We start from the raw sequence: 19968 nt of genomic DNA, 5'->3' as shown, positions 1-19968 counted from the left end.
ACACAAACGGACATTTCATGTCTTTCAGTTTCTCTGAATGGAATATCACCATCTCATTCGCTGTACATCTTAAGCGAAGTCCAGTCTGTTACTAGAATTGAGGCCACGTCTCGGGTCTTCCTTTCTTCCTCTCTTCCATGAATTTCGGAGGAAATTTAGAAGCAATGTGTGTAAAGTAAGCGCCTTATCAATGCGACACCCTGGGTAACCGTGAACCTGCCATAATATTTTGTGAATACTCTACTGGTGTATAACATTGTATGTGCTTCCTTTCGGATTTATGATTTACTGGGGACATACCTCTGTGTGTGAATGTGTGTGTGTCTGTGTCTGTGTATATACACACACACACACACACACATATATATATATATATATATATATATATATATATATATATATATATATATATATATATATATATATTCTTAAGCACGTTAGTAGTCTCGTATGTACATAGCCTCACATTTGAGAAAACATAAACCATATACACACAATGAAAAAAAACTAATAAACAGACGTGAATGAATTCATCGTAAGACTTAAGACGAAATTATAGCCTCACGGGAGAGATAAACGACTCAATGAAGTAAAAACAATATTCAATAAAGCAAAAATAGTTTACGCCCGCAGAGGGACTCGAACCCGCGACCCTCAGATTACTTCTAAGGTTGACCTATAAAAGTCTGATGCTCTACCGACTGAGCTATGCGGGCGGACAGAAACTTATCTCTCATATTATCTATAAAAGCAAAATTGATAAAAAGTTTCTTTTTGTATTGCAGTGTGTTGACGATTCATTCAGCGTCTATTGTTCATGACAAACTGAGGTACATATATATGATAATGTTCAGGTGTGCCTTATGTTTCACCGATTTATGGGTTTGCGTTTTCGAAAGGAACGCTATTTAGTACTGAGGGAAAGCAGAACCCATCTCCTCTGATAGGATTTCATACGATCTTGAGAGAGCTCAAGGGGAAAATGGGGAAAACTGTAAGTGGAGAGAACTGGAGATGTTCCAGAATTCTTGCAATAGAGTGGAAACGCAAAGTACGAGTGCAACGACTCAACTCTGATGACACCTTTGTAGGACGTGAAGTGATTTGAACTTAAAAAATATATGTATGTATATATATATATATATATATATATATATATATATATATCTTGGCCCCGCCAGTCACACTCGAACGTTCCTCGTCCCGTTTCATTCCAGTTCGTGCTTCACAGCGTTCCATATACACATACTTTTTCACGTCTGGCCGTATAGCCTTCTTTGTTTGTTTATTTCACTGTTTCGTTTACCTGTTTTGTTTTCTGTCCGCCACTATATTCCTCCATGGAACAAATTTAATTTGTGTCCGTTGGAAGAGCCATTGCAACGATGCGTCCTGCCCTAACTCTTCGAAACGCAAGTGTTATAATGGTGCCAGCTGATGAAGGAAATGTTCTCTATGTGGCCTGTGTGTTTTCTGTACCTTGTTTATCATTTTGTCCATGTTTTTTGCAACGTCATGTACCCAGATATGCATGTATATATACATGTAGATGAAGTTATGTACATATATATACATATACTCATATATTATTGATATATATGTGTGTGTATATATATATATATATACTCTTTTTAATCTTTTACTTGTTTCCGTCATTTAACTGCGGCCTTGGACATATTCTATCATTCTCTTTTGCCGAACCGCTAAGTTACGGGGATGTAAACATACCACCATCGGGATCAAGCGATGTTGGGGGGGGGGGGGCAAACAAGGACACACAAACATACACACACACATATATATATATATATATACATATATACAACGGGCTTCTTTCAGTTTCCGTCTACCAAATCCACTCACAAGGCTTTGGTCGGCTTGAGTCAATAGTAGAAGACACTTGCCCAAGATGCCACGCAGTGGGAATGAACCCGGAACCATGTGGTTGGTAAGCAAGCTACTTACCACACAGCATATATAGGTACAGGACATCAAAAAGCGTCAACAATATCAGAAACTAGAACATAAACAAAAAATTAGAAAACGAATTTTTTTGAGAATAACGAAAGAAACAAATAGAGACGAGACAGGCAAGATAAAGAATATTCCCTTCATCGGTTGTCCCTTGTTTTATCTACTCCGTGTTTTGAATGTAGGGACAAGATGCGACTTCGTTAAAACAGTCCTTCGCGCAAACCAAAGTAGATAAAATTTGAGATTTTTTGCGGTAACAAATTCGTCACAAAAAACAGGACAATATAAATGTGTGTGCGTGTGTGTGTGTGTATATATATATATATATATATATATATATATATATATATATATATCTACCTACTCATGGGACCGGCCTCTCCTTCCACTGTGATGATTTGTTGTATATGTGTGACAATGCTTATTCAATGGAGAAACTATTTGATATGGAGAAGAAAACTTTTGTTGCTGTGGACTTTCGATTGGGTATCCCTCTCTCTTATCGATTTCTTCGGCGCTATTGAAAGGTTGCTAATTTTGAAACCAAAACGCTGGCACTAGTCTTTTACATACATGAATTATCACTTCTGGACTACAGTTTTGCTTATGAAAAAGAATCTTTGAAGGCAGCTGGTTGTTTGAGGTTGGCGTTAAAGATGGAGACTCTTGAATGGAATGCTATACTAACTCATCACTCTGGTTAATCTGAAGAAGGAGCAAAGAAAATGGCTAAGAAACTTAATTATATGTTGTTACATCCTGTAACAGGCTCTAATGACCGGTGGCCTATAATCTCTGTTCAAAGAAAGGTTATAGGCCACCGACCATTAAAGAGAAGTTATAAGTCACGGTCCATTAGGATCAAACGAGATGTGTGGAAAGTAAGCGCCTTATGAACGCGAAACTTTGGGTAATTCTGTGAACCTGCCATAACCAACATTCTGTGAATACTCTACTGGTGTATAACTTTGAATGTGCATTCTTTCGGGTTTATGATTTACTGGCGACATATCTCTGTGTGTGAACGTGTGTGTGTGTGTGTGTGTGTGTGTGTGTGTGTGTGTGTGTGTGTTTGTCTGTATATATACATATATACCTATGCACGTTAGTAGATTACGATGTAGATAGCCGCTCATTTTTAAAAAACATGAACAATATACATACAATGAAAAAAAGTTAAATAAACAGACGTGAATGAATTCATCGTAAAACTTCAGACGAAATTATAGCCTGCCGAAAAGGAGAAATGACACAATAAAGTGAAAAGAATATTCAATAATGCAAAAACGGTTAACGCCCGCAGAGGGACTCGAACCCGCGACCCTCAGATTACTTGTAAGGTTGACCTATAAAAGTCTGATGCTCTACCGACTGAGCTATGCGGGCGGATATTTGATTGCTTGTCACATTATCTATAGAAGCAAAGTTGATACAACCTTTCTTTTTGTATTGCAGTTTGATGACAATTCATTGAGCGTCTATTGTTTATGCCAAACTGAAGTACAAATACATAATAAGGTTCATGTATGTTTAATGTCTCACCAATTAATTTTTCCACTTGTGTGGGTTAGCTTTTTTGAAAGAAAACTATTTAAACTTAGAAAATCGAAAACCTGGTAACGACAGTTCTTAATTTGAATGAATGACGAAATATATACATGGCAGCTTGACCTTATCGATACAATAACCAAACGACAGCTCAATCTTAAAATGGACTAAAACGCGATGAAAGGGCAGAAAAGCGAAACTTTCATTTAAGCGCGATTAACATATTAAAACAGCAAGTGAGGGAGCTAACTACTTAAAAATCAATTAACTGAAATTTTGGGGAAACATGATTGTCAACTTTCTGTTCTATTAAAATGTTAGGGTACGAACTTGGAGAGATTTCGCGGCTGTTAATTGTAGATCGATCGACTTCCAAGATATTTCGTTTTTTGCTTCCAGAGTTATCAAACATCTCTCAAAGCGCCACATATCCAACTATGTTGAATACAAAATAAGTTTCTAACAACTCAAGCGCAATTTCAATCGATGCTTTTCCAACATTATTCCTTTTCAGATAAAATCGGTATATACATACATGCATACATATATATCTGTAATATAAATTGAAGTTGGCCGACCGTTGTATTCTTTCTTGTCTTGAGTTTCACGGCCAAACGGCTGGGTGGATTCGCGGAAAAAATGACACACGTGTGGAGACGGGTGCGTAGATTGGAACGCGCTTTCTATTTTTTCCTAGCCCCCATACTTACAGAGAAAATCGATTAAAACAACCTGCGTTCGTGCGTTCGTGCCTGCGTGTATGTGAATGTGAGTCACTGAAGCCATTCATACATATATACATTTTTAATAAATAAATAAACTGAATGATAAATTTCAGTCATCTCTCTCTCTCTCTCTCTCTTTCTTTCTTTCTCTCCCTCTCTCATATACACATACACCATCAACATTACTAACTCTGTCGCGCACACCCCATCAAACATACACACACACACACACAGAAATACGCACGCACATCAATTCTCCCTTCTCACCACAACTTCAAAAGAAGTTCAGTCATAAAAATGTCCATGTGTCTTCATTCGACACCCACTTCAAAAGATCGCCTTTCCTTTTCTCTTGTCCAGCCATTGCTCGAGAGATAAAACACAAACCAATTCTTGCTAAATGCAAAACTCCCGCCAAAAATACACACACATACACACACAAACGGACATTTCATGTCTTTCAGTTTCTCTGAATGGAATATCACCATCTCATTCGCTGTACATCTTAAGCGAAGTCCAGTCTGTTACTAGAATTGAGGCCACGTCTCGGGTCTTCCTTTCTTCCTCTCTTCCATGAATTTCGGAGGAAATTTAGAAGCAATGTGTGTAAAGTAAGCGCCTTATCAATGCGACACCCTGGGTAACCGTGAACCTGCCATAATATTTTGTGAATACTCTACTGGTGTATAACATTGTATGTGCTTCCTTTCGGATTTATGATTTACTGGGGACATACCTCTGTGTGTGAATGTGTGTGTGTCTGTGTCTGTGTATATACACACACACACACACATATATATATATATATATATATATATATATATATATATATATATATATATATATATATATTCTTAAGCACGTTAGTAGTCTCGTATGTACATAGCCTCACATTTGAGAAAACATAAACCATATACACACAATGAAAAAAAACTAATAAACAGACGTGAATGAATTCATCGTAAGACTTAAGACGAAATTATAGCCTCACGGGAGAGATAAACGACTCAATGAAGTAAAAACAATATTCAATAAAGCAAAAATAGTTTACGCCCGCAGAGGGACTCGAACCCGCGACCCTCAGATTACTTCTAAGGTTGACCTATAAAAGTCTGATGCTCTACCGACTGAGCTATGCGGGCGGACAGAAACTTATCTCTCATATTATCTATAAAAGCAAAATTGATAAAAAGTTTCTTTTTGTATTGCAGTGTGTTGACGATTCATTCAGCGTCTATTGTTCATGACAAACTGAGGTACATATATATGATAATGTTCAGGTGTGCCTTATGTTTCACCGATTTATGGGTTTGCGTTTTCGAAAGGAACGCTATTTAGTACTGAGGGAAAGCAGAACCCATCTCCTCTGATAGGATTTCATACGATCTTGAGAGAGCTCAAGGGGAAAATGGGGAAAACTGTAAGTGGAGAGAACTGGAGATGTTCCAGAATTCTTGCAATAGAGTGGAAACGCAAAGTACGAGTGCAACGACTCAACTCTGATGACACCTTTGTAGGACGTGAAGTGATTTGAACTTAAAAAATATATGTATGTATATATATATATATATATATATATATATATATATATATCTTGGCCCCGCCAATCACACTCGAACGTTCCTCGTCCCGTTTCATTCCAGTTCGTGCTTCACAGCGTTCCATATACACATACTTTTTCACGTCTGGCCGTATAGCCTTCTTTGTTTGTTTATTTCACTGTTTCGTTTACCTGTTTTGTTTTCTGTCCGCCACTATATTCCTCCATGGAACAAATTTAATTTGTGTCCGTTGGAAGAGCCATTGCAACGATGCGTCCTGCCCTAACTCTTCGAAACGCAAGTGTTATAATGGTGCCAGCTGATGAAGGAAATGTTCTCTATGTGGCCTGTGTGTTTTCTGTACCTTGTTTATCATTTTGTCCATGTTTTTTGCAACGTCATGTACCCAGATATGCATGTATATATACATGTAGATGAAGTTATGTACATATATATACATATACTCATATATTATTGATATATATGTGTGTGTATATATATATATATACTCTTTTTAATCTTTTACTTGTTTCCGTCATTTAACTGCGGCCTTGGACATATTCTATCATTCTCTTTTGCCGAACCGCTAAGTTACGGGGATGTAAACATACCACCATCGGGATCAAGCGATGTTGGGGGGGGGGGGGGGCAAACAAGGACACACAAACATACACACACACATATATATATATATATATACATATATACAACGGGCTTCTTTCAGTTTCCGTCTACCAAATCCACTCACAAGGCTTTGGTCGGCTTGAGTCAATAGTAGAAGACACTTGCCCAAGATGCCACGCAGTGGGAATGAACCCGGAACCATGTGGTTGGTAAGCAAGCTACTTACCACACAGCATATATAGGTACAGGACATCAAAAAGCGTCAACAATATCAGAAACTAGAACATAAACAAAAAATTAGAAAACGAATTTTTTTGAGAATAACGAAAGAAACAAATAGAGACGAGACAGGCAAGATAAAGAATATTCCCTTCATCGGTTGTCCCTTGTTTTATCTACTCCGTGTTTTGAATGTAGGGACAAGATGCGACTTCGTTAAAACAGTCCTTCGCGCAAACCAAAGTAGATAAAATTTGAGATTTTTTGCGGTAACAAATTCGTAACAAAAAAACAGGACAATATAAATGTGTGTGCGTGTGTGTGTATATATATATATATATATATATATATATATATATATATATATATATATATATATATATATATATATATATATCTACCTACTCATGGGACCGGCCTCTCCTTCCACTGTGATGATTTGTTGTATATGTGTGACAATGCTTATTCAATGGAGAAACTATTTGATATGGAGAAGAAAACTTTTGTTGCTGTGGACTTTCGATTGGGTATCCCTCTCTCTTATCGATTTCTTCGGCGCTATTGAAAGGTTGCTAATTTTGAAACCAAAACGCTGGCACTAGTCTTTTACATACATGAATTATCACTTCTGGACTACAGTTTTGCTTATGAAAAAGAATCTTTGAAGGCAGCTGGTTGTTTGAGGTTGGCGTTAAAGATGGAGACTCTTGAATGGAATGCTATACTAACTCATCACTCTGGTTAATCTGAAGAAGGAGCAAAGAAAATGGCTAAGAAACTTAATTATATGTTGTTACATCCTGTAACAGGCTCTAATGACCGGTGGCCTATAATCTCTGTTCAAAGAAAGGTTATAGGCCACCGACCATTAAAGAGAAGTTATAAGTCACGGTCCATTAGGATCAAACGAGATGTGTGGAAAGTAAGCGCCTTATGAACGCGAAACTTTGGGTAATTCTGTGAACCTGCCATAACCAACATTCTGTGAATACTCTACTGGTGTATAACTTTGAATGTGCATTCTTTCGGGTTTATGATTTACTGGCGACATATCTCTGTGTGTGAACGTGTGTGTGTGTGTGTGTGTGTGTGTGTGTGTGTGTGTGTGTGTGTGTGTGTGTGTGTGTGTTTGTCTGTATATATACATATATACCTATGCACGTTAGTAGATTACGATGTAGATAGCCGCTCATTTTTAAAAAACATGAACAATATACATACAATGAAAAAAAGTTAAATAAACAGACGTGAATGAATTCATCGTAAAACTTCAGACGAAATTATAGCCTCCCGAAAAGGAGAAATGACACAATAAAGTGAAAAGAATATTCAATAATGCAAAAACGGTTTACGCCCGCAGAGGGACTCGAACCCGCGACCCTTAGATTACTTGTAAGGTTGACCTATAAAAGTCTGATGCTCTACCGACTGAGCTATGCGGGCGGATATCTGATTGCTTGTCACATTATCTATAGAAGCAAAGTTGATACAACCTTTCTTTTTGTATTGCAGTTTGATGACAATTCATTGAGCGTCTATTGTTTATGCCAAACTGAAGTACAAATACATAATAAGGTTCATGTATGTTTAATGTCTCACCAATTAATTTTTCCACTTGTGTGGGTTAGCTTTTTTGAAAGAAAACTATTTAAACTTAGAAAATCGAAAACCTGGTAACGACAGTTCTTAATTTGAATGAATGACGAAATATATACATGGCAGCTTGACCTTATCGATACAATAACCAAACGACAGCTCAATCTTAAAATGGACTAAAACGCGATGAAAGGGCAGAAAAGCGAAACTTTCATTTAAGCGCGATTAACATATTAAAACAGCAAGTGAGGGAGCTAACTACTTAAAAATCAATTAACTGAAATTTTGGGGAAATATGATTGTCAACTTTCTGTTCTATTAAAATGTTAGGGTACGAACTTGGAGAGATTTCGCGGCTGTTAATTGTAGATCGATCGACTTCCAAGATATTTCGTTTTTTGCTTCCAGAGTTATCAAACATCTCTCAAAGCGCCACATATCCAACTATGTTGAATACAAAATAAGTTTCCAACAACTCAAGCGCAATTTCAATCGATGCTTTTCCAACATTATTCCTTTTCAGATAAAATCGGTATATACATACATGCATACATATATATCTGTAATATAAATTGAAGTTGGCCGACCGTTGTATTCTTTCTTGTCTTGAGTTTCACGGCCAAACGGCAGGGTGGATTCGCGGAAAAAATGACACACGTGTGGAGACGGGTGCGTAGATTGGAACGCGCTTTCAATTTTTTCCTAGCCCCCATACTTACAGAGAAAATCGATTAAAACAACCTGCGTTCGTGCGTTCGTGCCTGCGTGTATGTGAATGTGTGTCACTGAAGCCATTCATACATATATACATATTAATAAATAAATAAACTGAATGATAAATTTCAGTCATCTCTCTCTCTCTCTCTCTCTCTTTCTTTCTCTCCCTCTCTCATATACACATACACCATCAACATTACTAACTCTGTCGCGCACACCCTATCAAACATACACACTTACACACACACACACACAGAAATACGCACGCACATCAATTCTCCCTTCTCACCACAACTTCAAAAGAAGTTCAGTCATAAAAATGTCCATGTGTCTTCATTCGACACCCACTTCAAAAGATCGCCTTTCCTTTTCTCTTGTCCAGCCATTGATCGAGAGATAAAATACAAACCAATTCTTGCTAAATGCAAAACTCCCGCCAAAAATACACACACATACACACACAAACGGACATTTCATGTCTTTCAGTTTCTCTGAATGGAATATCACCATCTCATTCGCTGTACATCTTAAGCGAAGTCCAGTCTGTTACTAGAATTGAGGCCACGTCTCGGGTCTTCCTTTCTTCCTCTCTTCCATGAATTTCGGAGGAAATTTAGAAGCAATGTGTGTAAAGTAAGCGCCTTATCAATGCGACACCCTGGGTAACCGTGAACCTGCCATAATATTTTGTGAATACTCTACTGGTGTATAACATTGTATGTGCTTCCTTTCGGATTTATGATTTACTGGGTACATACCTCTGTGTGTGAATGTGTGTGTGTCTGTGTCTGTGTATATACACACACACACACACACATATATATATATATATATATATATATATATATATATATATATATATATATATATATATATATATTCTTAAGCACGTTAGTAGTCTCGTATGTACATAGCCTCACATTTGAGAAAACATAAACCATATACACACAATGAAAAAAAACTAATAAACAGACGTGAATGAATTCATCGTAAGACTTAAGACGAAATTATAGCCTCACGGGAGAGATAAACGACTCAATGAAGTAAAAACAATATTCAATAAAGCAAAAATAGTTTACGCCCGCAGAGGGACTCGAACCCGCGACCCTCAGATTACTTCTAAGGTTGACCTATAAAAGTCTGATGCTCTACCGACTGAGCTATGCGGGCGGACAGAAACTTATCTCTCATATTATCTATAAAAGCAAAATTGATAAAAAGTTTCTTTTTGTATTGCAGTGTGTTGACGATTCATTCAGCGTCTATTGTTCATGACAAACTGAGGTACATATATATAATAATGTTCAGGTGTGCCTTATGTTTCACCGATTTATGGGTTTGCGTTTTCGAAAGGAACGCTATTTAGTACTGAGGGAAAGCAGAACCCATCTCCTCTGATAGGATTTCATACGATCTTGAGAGAGCTCAAGGGGAAAATGGGGAAAACTGTAAGTGGAGAGAACTGGAGATGTTCCAGAATTCTTGCAATAGAGTGGAAACGCAAAGTACGAGTGCAACGACTCAACTCTGATGACACCTTTGTAGGACGTGAAGTGATTTGAACTTAAAAAATATATGTATGTATATATATATATATATATATATATATATATATATATATATATCTTGGCCCCGCCAATCACACTCGAACGTTCCTCGTCCCGTTTCATTCCAGTTCGTGCTTCACAGCGTTCCATATACACATACTTTTTCACGTCTGGCCGTATAGCCTTCTTTGTTTGTTTATTTCACTGTTTCGTTTACCTGTTTTGTTTTCTGTCCGCCACTATATTCCTCCATGGAACAAATTTAATTTGTGTCCGTTGGAAGAGCCATTGCAACGATGCGTCCTGCCCTAACTCTTCGAAACGCAAGTGTTATAATGGTGCCAGCTGATGAAGGAAATGTTCTCTATGTGGCCTGTGTGTTTTCTGTACCTTGTTTATCATTTTGTCCATGTTTTTTGCAACGTCATGTACCCAGATATGCATGTATATATACATGTAGATGAAGTTATGTACATATATATACATATACTCATATATTATTGATATATATGTGTGTGTATATATATATATATACTCTTTTTAATCTTTTACTTGTTTCCGTCATTTAACTGCGGCCTTGGACATATTCTATCATTCTCTTTTGCCGAACCGCTAAGTTACGGGGATGTAAACATACCACCATCGGGATCAAGCGATGTTGGGGGGGGGGGGGGCAAACAAGGACACACAAACATACACACACACATATATATATATATATATACATATATACAACGGGCTTCTTTCAGTTTCCGTCTACCAAATCCACTCACAAGGCTTTGGTCGGCTTGAGTCAATAGTAGAAGACACTTGCCCAAGATGCCACGCAGTGGGAATGAACCCGGAACCATGTGGTTGGTAAGCAAGCTACTTACCACACAGCATATATAGGTACAGGACATCAAAAAGCGTCAACAATATCAGAAACTAGAACATAAACAAAAAATTAGAAAACGAATTTTTTTGAGAATAACGAAAGAAACAAATAGAGACGAGACAGGCAAGATAAAGAATATTCCCTTCATCGGTTGTCCCTTGTTTTATCTACTCCGTGTTTTGAATGTAGGGACAAGATGCGACTTCGTTAAAACAGTCCTTCGCGCAAACCAAAGTAGATAAAATTTGAGATTTTTTGCGGTAACAAATTCGTAACAAAAAAACAGGACAATATAAATGTGTGTGCGTGTGTGTGTATATATATATATATATATATATATATATATATATATATATATATATATATATATATATATATATATATATCTACCTACTCATGGGACCGGCCTCTCCTTCCACTGTGATGATTTGTTGTATATGTGTGACAATGCTTATTCAATGGAGAAACTATTTGATATGGAGAAGAAAACTTTTGTTGCTGTGGACTTTCGATTGGGTATCCCTCTCTCTTATCGATTTCTTCGGCGCTATTGAAAGGTTGCTAATTTTGAAACCAAAACGCTGGCACTAGTCTTTTACATACATGAATTATCACTTCTGGACTACAGTTTTGCTTATGAAAAAGAATCTTTGAAGGCAGCTGGTTGTTTGAGGTTGGCGTTAAAGATGGAGACTCTTGAATGGAATGCTATACTAACTCATCACTCTGGTTAATCTGAAGAAGGAGCAAAGAAAATGGCTAAGAAACTTAATTATATGTTGTTACATCCTGTAACAGGCTCTAATGACCGGTGGCCTATAATCTCTGTTCAAAGAAAGGTTATAGGCCACCGACCATTAAAGAGAAGTTATAAGTCACGGTCCATTAGGATCAAACGAGATGTGTGGAAAGTAAGCGCCTTATGAACGCGAAACTTTGGGTAATTCTGTGAACCTGCCATAACCAACATTCTGTGAATACTCTACTGGTGTATAACTTTGAATGTGCATTCTTTCGGGTTTATGATTTACTGGCGACATATCTCTGTGTGTGAACGTGTGTGTGTGTGTGTGTGTGTGTGTGTGTGTGTGTGTGTGTGTGTGTGTGTGTGTGTGTGTGTGTGTGTGTGTTTGTCTGTATATATACATATATACCTATGCACGTTAGTAGATTACGATGTAGATAGCCGCTCATTTTTAAAAAACATGAACAATATACATACAATGAAAAAAAGTTAAATAAACAGACGTGAATGAATTCATCGTAAAACTTCAGACGAAATTATAGCCTCCCGAAAAGGAGAAATGACACAATAAAGTGAAAAGAATATTCAATAATGCAAAAACGGTTTACGCCCGCAGAGGGACTCGAACCCGCGACCCTTAGATTACTTGTAAGGTTGACCTATAAAAGTCTGATGCTCTACCGACTGAGCTATGCGGGCGGATATCTGATTGCTTGTCACATTATCTATAGAAGCAAAGTTGATACAACCTTTCTTTTTGTATTGCAGTTTGATGACAATTCATTGAGCGTCTATTGTTTATGCCAAACTGAAGTACAAATACATAATAAGGTTCATGTATGTTTAATGTCTCACCAATTAATTTTTCCACTTGTGTGGGTTAGCTTTTTTGAAAGAAAACTATTTAAACTTAGAAAATCGAAAACCTGGTAACGACAGTTCTTAATTTGAATGAATGACGAAATATATACATGGCAGCTTGACCTTATCGATACAATAACCAAACGACAGCTCAATCTTAAAATGGACTAAAACGCGATGAAAGGGCAGAAAAGCGAAACTTTCATTTAAGCGCGATTAACATATTAAAACAGCAAGTGAGGGAGCTAACTACTTAAAAATCAATTAACTGAAATTTTGGGGAAATATGATTGTCAACTTTCTGTTCTATTAAAATGTTAGGGTACGAACTTGGAGAGATTTCGCGGCTGTTAATTGTAGATCGATCGACTTCCAAGATATTTCGTTTTTTGCTTCCAGAGTTATCAAACATCTCTCAAAGCGCCACATATCCAACTATGTTGAATACAAAATAAGTTTCCAACAACTCAAGCGCAATTTCAATCGATGCTTTTCCAACATTATTCCTTTTCAGATAAAATCGGTATATACATACATGCATACATATATATCTGTAATATAAATTGAAGTTGGCCGACCGTTGTATTCTTTCTTGTCTTGAGTTTCACGGCCAAACGGCAGGGTGGATTCGCGGAAAAAATGACACACGTGTGGAGACGGGTGCGTAGATTGGAACGCGCTTTCAATTTTTTCCTAGCCCCCATACTTACAGAGAAAATCGATTAAAACAACCTGCGTTCGTGCGTTCGTGCCTGCGTGTATGTGAATGTGTGTCACTGAAGCCATTCATACATATATACATATTAATAAATAAATAAACTGAATGATAAATTTCAGTTATCTCTCTCTCTCTCTCTCTCTCTTTCTTTCTCTCCCTCTCTCATATACACATACACCATCAACATTACTAACTCTGTCGCGCACACCCTATCAAACATACACACTTACACACACACACACACAGAAATACGCACGCACATCAATTCTCCCTTCTCACCACAACTTCAAAAGAAGTTCAGTCATAAAAATGTCCATGTGTCTTCATTCGACACCCACTTCAAAAGATCGCCTTTCCTTTTCTCTTGTCCAGCCATTGATCGAGAGATAAAATACAAACCAATTCTTGCTAAATGCAAAACTCCCGCCAAAAATACACACACATACACACACAAACGGACATTTCATGTCTTTCAGTTTCTCTGAATGGAATATCACCATCTCATTCGCTGTACATCTTAAGCGAAGTCCAGTCTGTTACTAGAATTGAGGCCACGTCTCGGGTCTTCCTTTCTTCCTCTCTTCCATGAATTTCGGAGGAAATTTAGAAGCAATGTGTGTAAAGTAAGCGCCTTATCAATGCGACACCCTGGGTAACCGTGAACCTGCCATAATATTTTGTGAATACTCTACTGGTGTATAACATTGTATGTGCTTCCTTTCGGATTTATGATTTACTGGGTACATACCTCTGTGTGTGAATGTGTGTGTGTCTGTGTCTGTGTATATACACACACACACACACACATATATATATATATATATATATATATATATATATATATATATATATATATATATTCTTAAGCACGTTAGTAGTCTCGTATGTACATAGCCTCACATTTGAGAAAACATAAACCATATACACACAATGAAAAAAAACTAATAAACAGACGTGAATGAATTCATCGTAAGACTTAAGACGAAATTATAGCCTCACGGGAGAGATAAACGACTCAATGAAGTAAAAACAATATTCAATAAAGCAAAAATAGTTTACGCCCGCAGAGGGACTCGAACCCGCGACCCTCAGATTACTTCTAAGGTTGACCTATAAAAGTCTGATGCTCTACCGACTGAGCTATGCGGGCGGACAGAAACTTATCTCTCATATTATCTATAAAAGCAAAATTGATAAAAAGTTTCTTTTTGTATTGCAGTGTGTTGACGATTCATTCAGCGTCTATTGTTCATGACAAACTGAGGTACATATATATAATAATGTTCAGGTGTGCCTTATGTTTCACCGATTTATGGGTTTGCGTTTTCGAAAGGAACGCTATTTAGTACTGAGGGAAAGCAGAACCCATCTCCTCTGATAGGATTTCATACGATCTTGAGAGAGCTCAAGGGGAAAATGGGGAAAACTGTAAGTGGAGAGAACTGGAGATGTTCCAGAATTCTTGCAATAGAGTGGAAACGCAAAGTACGAGTGCAACGACTCAACTCTGATGACACCTTTGTAGGACGTGAAGTGATTTGAACTTAAAAAATATATGTATGTATATATATATATATATATATATATATATATCTTGGCCCCGCCAGGCACACTCGAACGTTCCTCGTCCCGTTTCATTCCAGTTCGTGCTTCACAGCGTTCCATATACACATACTTTTTCACGTCTGGCCGTATAGCCTTCTTTGTTTGTTTATTTCACTGTTTCGTTTACCTGTTTTGTTTTCTGTCCGCCACTATATTCCTCCATGGAACAAATTTAATTTGTGTCCGTTGGAAGAGCCATTGCAACGATGCGTCCTGCCCTAACTCTTCGAAACGCAAGTGTTATAATGGTGCCAGCTGATGAAGGAAATGTTCTCTATGTGGCCTGTGTGTTTTCTGTACCTTGTTTATCATTTTGTCCATGTTTTTTGCAACGTCATGTACCCAGATATGCATGTATATATACATGTAGATGAAGTTATGTACATATATATACATATACTCATATATTATTGATATATATGTGTGTGTATATATATATATACTCTTTTTAATCTTTTACTTGTTTCCGTCATTTAACTGCGGCCTTGGACATATTCTATCATTCTCTTTTGCCGAACCGCTAAGTTACGGGGATGTAAACATACCACCATCGGGATCAAGCGATGTTGGGGGGGGGGGGGCAAACAAGGACACACAAACATACACACACACATATATATATATATATATACATATATACAACGGGCTTCTTTCAGTTTCCGTCTACCAAATCCACTCACAAGGCTTTGGTCGGCTTGAGTCAATAGTAGAAGACACTTGCCCAAGATGCCACGCAGTGGGAATGAACCCGGAACCATGTGGTTGGTAAGCAAGCTACTTACCACACAGCATATATAGGTACAGGACATCAAAAAGCGTCAACAATATCAGAAACTAGAACATAAACAAAAAATTAGAAAACGAATTTTTTTGAGAATAACGAAAGAAACAAATAGAGACGAGACAGGCAAGATAAAGAATATTCCCTTCATCGGTTGTCCCTTGTTTTATCTACTCCGTGTTTTGAATGTAGGGACAAGATGCGACTTCGTTAAAACAGTCCTTCGCGCAAACCAAAGTAGATAAAATTTGAGATTTTTTGCGGTAACAAATTCGTCACAAAAAACAGGACAATATAAATGTGTGTGCGTGTGTGTGTGTGTATATATATATATATATATATATATATATATATATATATATATATATATATATATATATATATCTACCTACTCATGGGACCGGCCTCTCCTTCCACTGTGATGATTTGTTGTATATGTGTGACAATGCTTATTCAATGGAGAAACTATTTGATATGGAGAAGAAAACTTTTGTTGCTGTGGACTTTCGATTGGGTATCCCTCTCTCTTATCGATTTCTTCGGCGCTATTGAAAGGTTGCTAATTTTGAAACCAAAACGCTGGCACTAGTCTTTTACATACATGAATTATCACTTCTGGACTACAGTTTTGCTTATGAAAAAGAATCTTTGAAGGCAGCTGGTTGTTTGAGGTTGGCGTTAAAGATGGAGACTCTTGAATGGAATGCTATACTAACTCATCACTCTGGTTAATCTGAAGAAGGAGCAAAGAAAATGGCTAAGAAACTTAATTATATGTTGTTACATCCTGTAACAGGCTCTAATGACCGGTGGCCTATAATCTCTGTTCAAAGAAAGGTTATAGGCCACCGACCATTAAAGAAAAGTTATAAGTCACGGTCCATTAGGATCAAACGAGATGTGTGGAAAGTAAGCGCCTTATGAACGCGAAACATTGGGTAATTCTATGAACCTGCCATAACCAACATTCTGTGAATACTCTACTGGTGTATAACTTTGAATGTGCATTCTTTCGGGTTTATGATTTACTGGCGACATATCTCTGTGTGTGAACGTGTGTATGTGTGTGTGTGTGTGTGTGTGTGTGTGTGTGTGTGTGTGTGTTTGTGTGTGTGTGTGTGTGTGTGTGTGTGTGTGTGTGTGTGTGTGTGTGTTTGTCTGTATATACACATATATACCTAAGCACGTTAGTAGATTACGATGTAGATAGCCGCTCATTTTTAAAAAACATGAACAATATACATACAATGAAAAAAAGTTAAATAAACAGACGTGAATGAATTCATCGTAAAACTTCAGACGAAATTATAGCCTCCCGTAAAGGAGAAATGACACAATAAAGTGAAAAGAATATTCAATAATGCAAAAAAGGTTTACGCCCGCAGAGGGACTCGAACCCGCGACCCTCAGATTACTTCTAAGGTTGACCTATAAAAGTCTGATGCTCTACCGACTGAGCTATGCGGGCGGATATCTGGTTGCTTGTCACATTATCTATAGAAGCAAAGTTGATACAACCTTTCTTTTTGTATTGCAGTTTGATGACAATTCATTGAGCGTCTATTGTTTATGCCAAACTGAAGTACAAATACATAATAAGGTTCATGTATGTTTAATGTCTCACCAATTAATTTTTCCACTTGTGTGGGTTAGCTTTTTTGAAAGAAAACTATTTAAACTTAGAAAATCGAAAACCTGGTAACGACAGTTCTTAATTTGAATGAATGACGAAATATATACATGGCAGCTTGACCTTATCGATACAATAACCAAACGACAGCTCAATCTTAAAATGGACTAAAACGCGATGAAAGGGCAGAAAAGCGAAACTTTCATTTAAGCGCGATTAACATATTAAAACAGCAAGTGAGGGAGCTAACTACTTAAAAATCAATTAACTGAAATTTTGGGGAAATATGATTGTCAACTTTCTGTTCTATTAAAATGTTAGGGTACGAACTTGGAGAGATTTCGCGGCTGTTAATTGTAGATCGATCGACTTCCAAGATATTTCGTTTTTTGCTTCCAGAGTTATCAAACATCTCTCAAAGCGCCACATATCCAACTATGTTGAATACAAAATAAGTTTCCAACAACTCAAGCGCAATTTCAATCGATGCTTTTCCAACATTATTCCTTTTCAGATAAAATCGGTATATACATACATGCATACATATATATCTGTAATATAAATTGAAGTTGGCCGACCGTTGTATTCTTTCTTGTCTTGAGTTTCACGGCCAAACGGCAGGGTGGATTCGCGGAAAAAATGACACACGTGTGGAGACGGGTGCGTAGATTGGAACGCGCTTTCTATTTTTTCCTAGCCCCCATACTTACAGAGAAAATCGATTAAAACAACCTGCGCTCGTGCGTTCGTGCCTGCGTGTATGTGAATGTGTGTCACTGAAGCCATTCATACATATATACATATTAATAAATAAATAAACTGAATGATAAATTTCAGTCATCTCTCTCTCTCTCTCTCTCTCTTACTTTCTTTCTCTCCCTCTCTCATATACACATACACCATCAACATTACTAACTCTGTCGCGCACACCCCATCAAACATACACACTTACACACACACACACACAGAAATACGCACGCACATCAATTCTCCCTTCTCACCACAACTTCAAAAGAAGTTCAGTCATAAAAATGTCCATGTGTCTTCATTCGACACCCACTTCAAAAGATCGCCTTTCCTTTTCTCTTGTCCAGCCATTGATCGAGAGATAAAACACAAACCAATTCTTGCTAAATGCAAAACTCCCGCCAAAAATACACACACATACACACACAAACGGACATTTCATGTCTTTCAGTTTCTCTGAATGGAATATCACCATCTCATTCGCTGTACATCTTAAGCGAAGTCCAGTCTGTTACTAGAATTGAGGCCAGGTCTCGGGTCTTCCTTTCTTCCTCTCTTCCATGAATTTCGGAGGAAATTTAGAAGCAATGTGTGTAAAGTAAGCGCCTTATCAATGCGACACCCTGGGTAACCGTGAACCTGCCATAATATTTTGTGAATACTCTACTGGTGTATAACATTGTATGTGCTTCCTTTCGGATTTATGATTTACTGGGGACATATCTCTGTGTGTGAATGTGTGTGTGTCTGTGTCTGTGTCTGTGTATATATATATGTGTATATATATATATACATATGTGTGTATATATATATATATATATATATATATATATATATATATATATATATATATATATATTCTTAAGCACGTTAGTAGTCTCGTATGTACATAGCCTCACATTTGAGAAAACATAAACAATATACACACAATGAAAAAAAACTAATAAACAGACGTGAATGAATTCATCGTAAGACTTAAGACGAAATTATAGCCTCACGGGAGAGATAAACGACTCAATGAAGTAAAAACAATATTCAATAAAGCAAAAATAGTTTACGCCCGCAGAGGGACTCGAACCCGCGACCCTCAGATTACTTCTAAGGTTGACCTATAAAAGTCTGATGCTCTACCGACTGAGCTATGCGGGCGGACAGAAACTTATCTCTCATATTATCTATAAAAGCAAAATTGATAAAAAGTTTCTTTTTGTATTGCAGTGTGTTGACGATTCATTGAGCGCCTATTGTTCATGACAAACTGAGGTACATATATATAATAATGTTCAGGTGTGCCTTATGTTTCACCGATTTATTCTACCAATTAGATGGGTTTGCGTTTTCGAAAGGAACGCTATTTAGTACTGAGGGAAAGCAGAACCCATCTCCTCTGATAGGATTTCATACGATCTTGAGAGAGCTCAAGGGGAAAATGGGGAAAACTGTAAGTGGAGAGAACTGGAGATGTTCCAGAATTCTTGCAATAGAGTGGAAACGCAAAGTACGAGTGCAACGA

General features: G+C 37.3%; 7 non-coding genes across 7 annotated transcripts; all 7 read right to left on the bottom strand.

Annotated features, from left to right (window-relative positions):
• Positions 1 to 624: 624 nt before the first annotated feature.
• Trnak-uuu (transfer RNA lysine (anticodon UUU)) lies at positions 625 to 716 on the bottom strand. Its single transcript is given in 2 exon segments — positions 625 to 660; positions 680 to 716. It is a non-coding gene; the product is annotated as a tRNA-Lys (tRNA).
• A 2552-nt stretch (positions 717 to 3268) lies between these two features.
• Trnak-uuu (transfer RNA lysine (anticodon UUU)) lies at positions 3269 to 3360 on the bottom strand. Its single transcript is given in 2 exon segments — positions 3269 to 3304; positions 3324 to 3360. It is a non-coding gene; the product is annotated as a tRNA-Lys (tRNA).
• A 1937-nt stretch (positions 3361 to 5297) lies between these two features.
• Positions 5298 to 5389, bottom strand: Trnak-uuu (transfer RNA lysine (anticodon UUU)). The gene is given in 2 exon segments: positions 5298 to 5333; positions 5353 to 5389. It is a non-coding gene; the product is annotated as a tRNA-Lys (tRNA).
• Positions 5390 to 10022: 4633 nt separating this feature from the next.
• Trnak-uuu (transfer RNA lysine (anticodon UUU)) lies at positions 10023 to 10114 on the bottom strand. The gene is given in 2 exon segments: positions 10023 to 10058; positions 10078 to 10114. It is a non-coding gene; the product is annotated as a tRNA-Lys (tRNA).
• A 4636-nt stretch (positions 10115 to 14750) lies between these two features.
• Trnak-uuu (transfer RNA lysine (anticodon UUU)) lies at positions 14751 to 14842 on the bottom strand. Its single transcript is given in 2 exon segments — positions 14751 to 14786; positions 14806 to 14842. It is a non-coding gene; the product is annotated as a tRNA-Lys (tRNA).
• A 2612-nt stretch (positions 14843 to 17454) lies between these two features.
• On the bottom strand, positions 17455 to 17546 carry Trnak-uuu (transfer RNA lysine (anticodon UUU)). The gene is given in 2 exon segments: positions 17455 to 17490; positions 17510 to 17546. It is a non-coding gene; the product is annotated as a tRNA-Lys (tRNA).
• A 1966-nt stretch (positions 17547 to 19512) lies between these two features.
• Positions 19513 to 19604, bottom strand: Trnak-uuu (transfer RNA lysine (anticodon UUU)). Its single transcript is given in 2 exon segments — positions 19513 to 19548; positions 19568 to 19604. It is a non-coding gene; the product is annotated as a tRNA-Lys (tRNA).
• Positions 19605 to 19968: the final 364 nt, after the last annotated feature.

The sequence above is a fragment of the Octopus bimaculoides genome, chromosome 9, assembly GCF_046866305.1.
Source record: "Octopus bimaculoides isolate indiv1 chromosome 9, ASM4686630v1, whole genome shotgun sequence".
NCBI classification, from domain to species: domain Eukaryota; kingdom Metazoa; phylum Mollusca; class Cephalopoda; order Octopoda; family Octopodidae; genus Octopus; species Octopus bimaculoides.
Note: the sequence above shows the minus strand (reverse complement) of the source record. Positions and strands in the feature narration are given on the sequence as shown.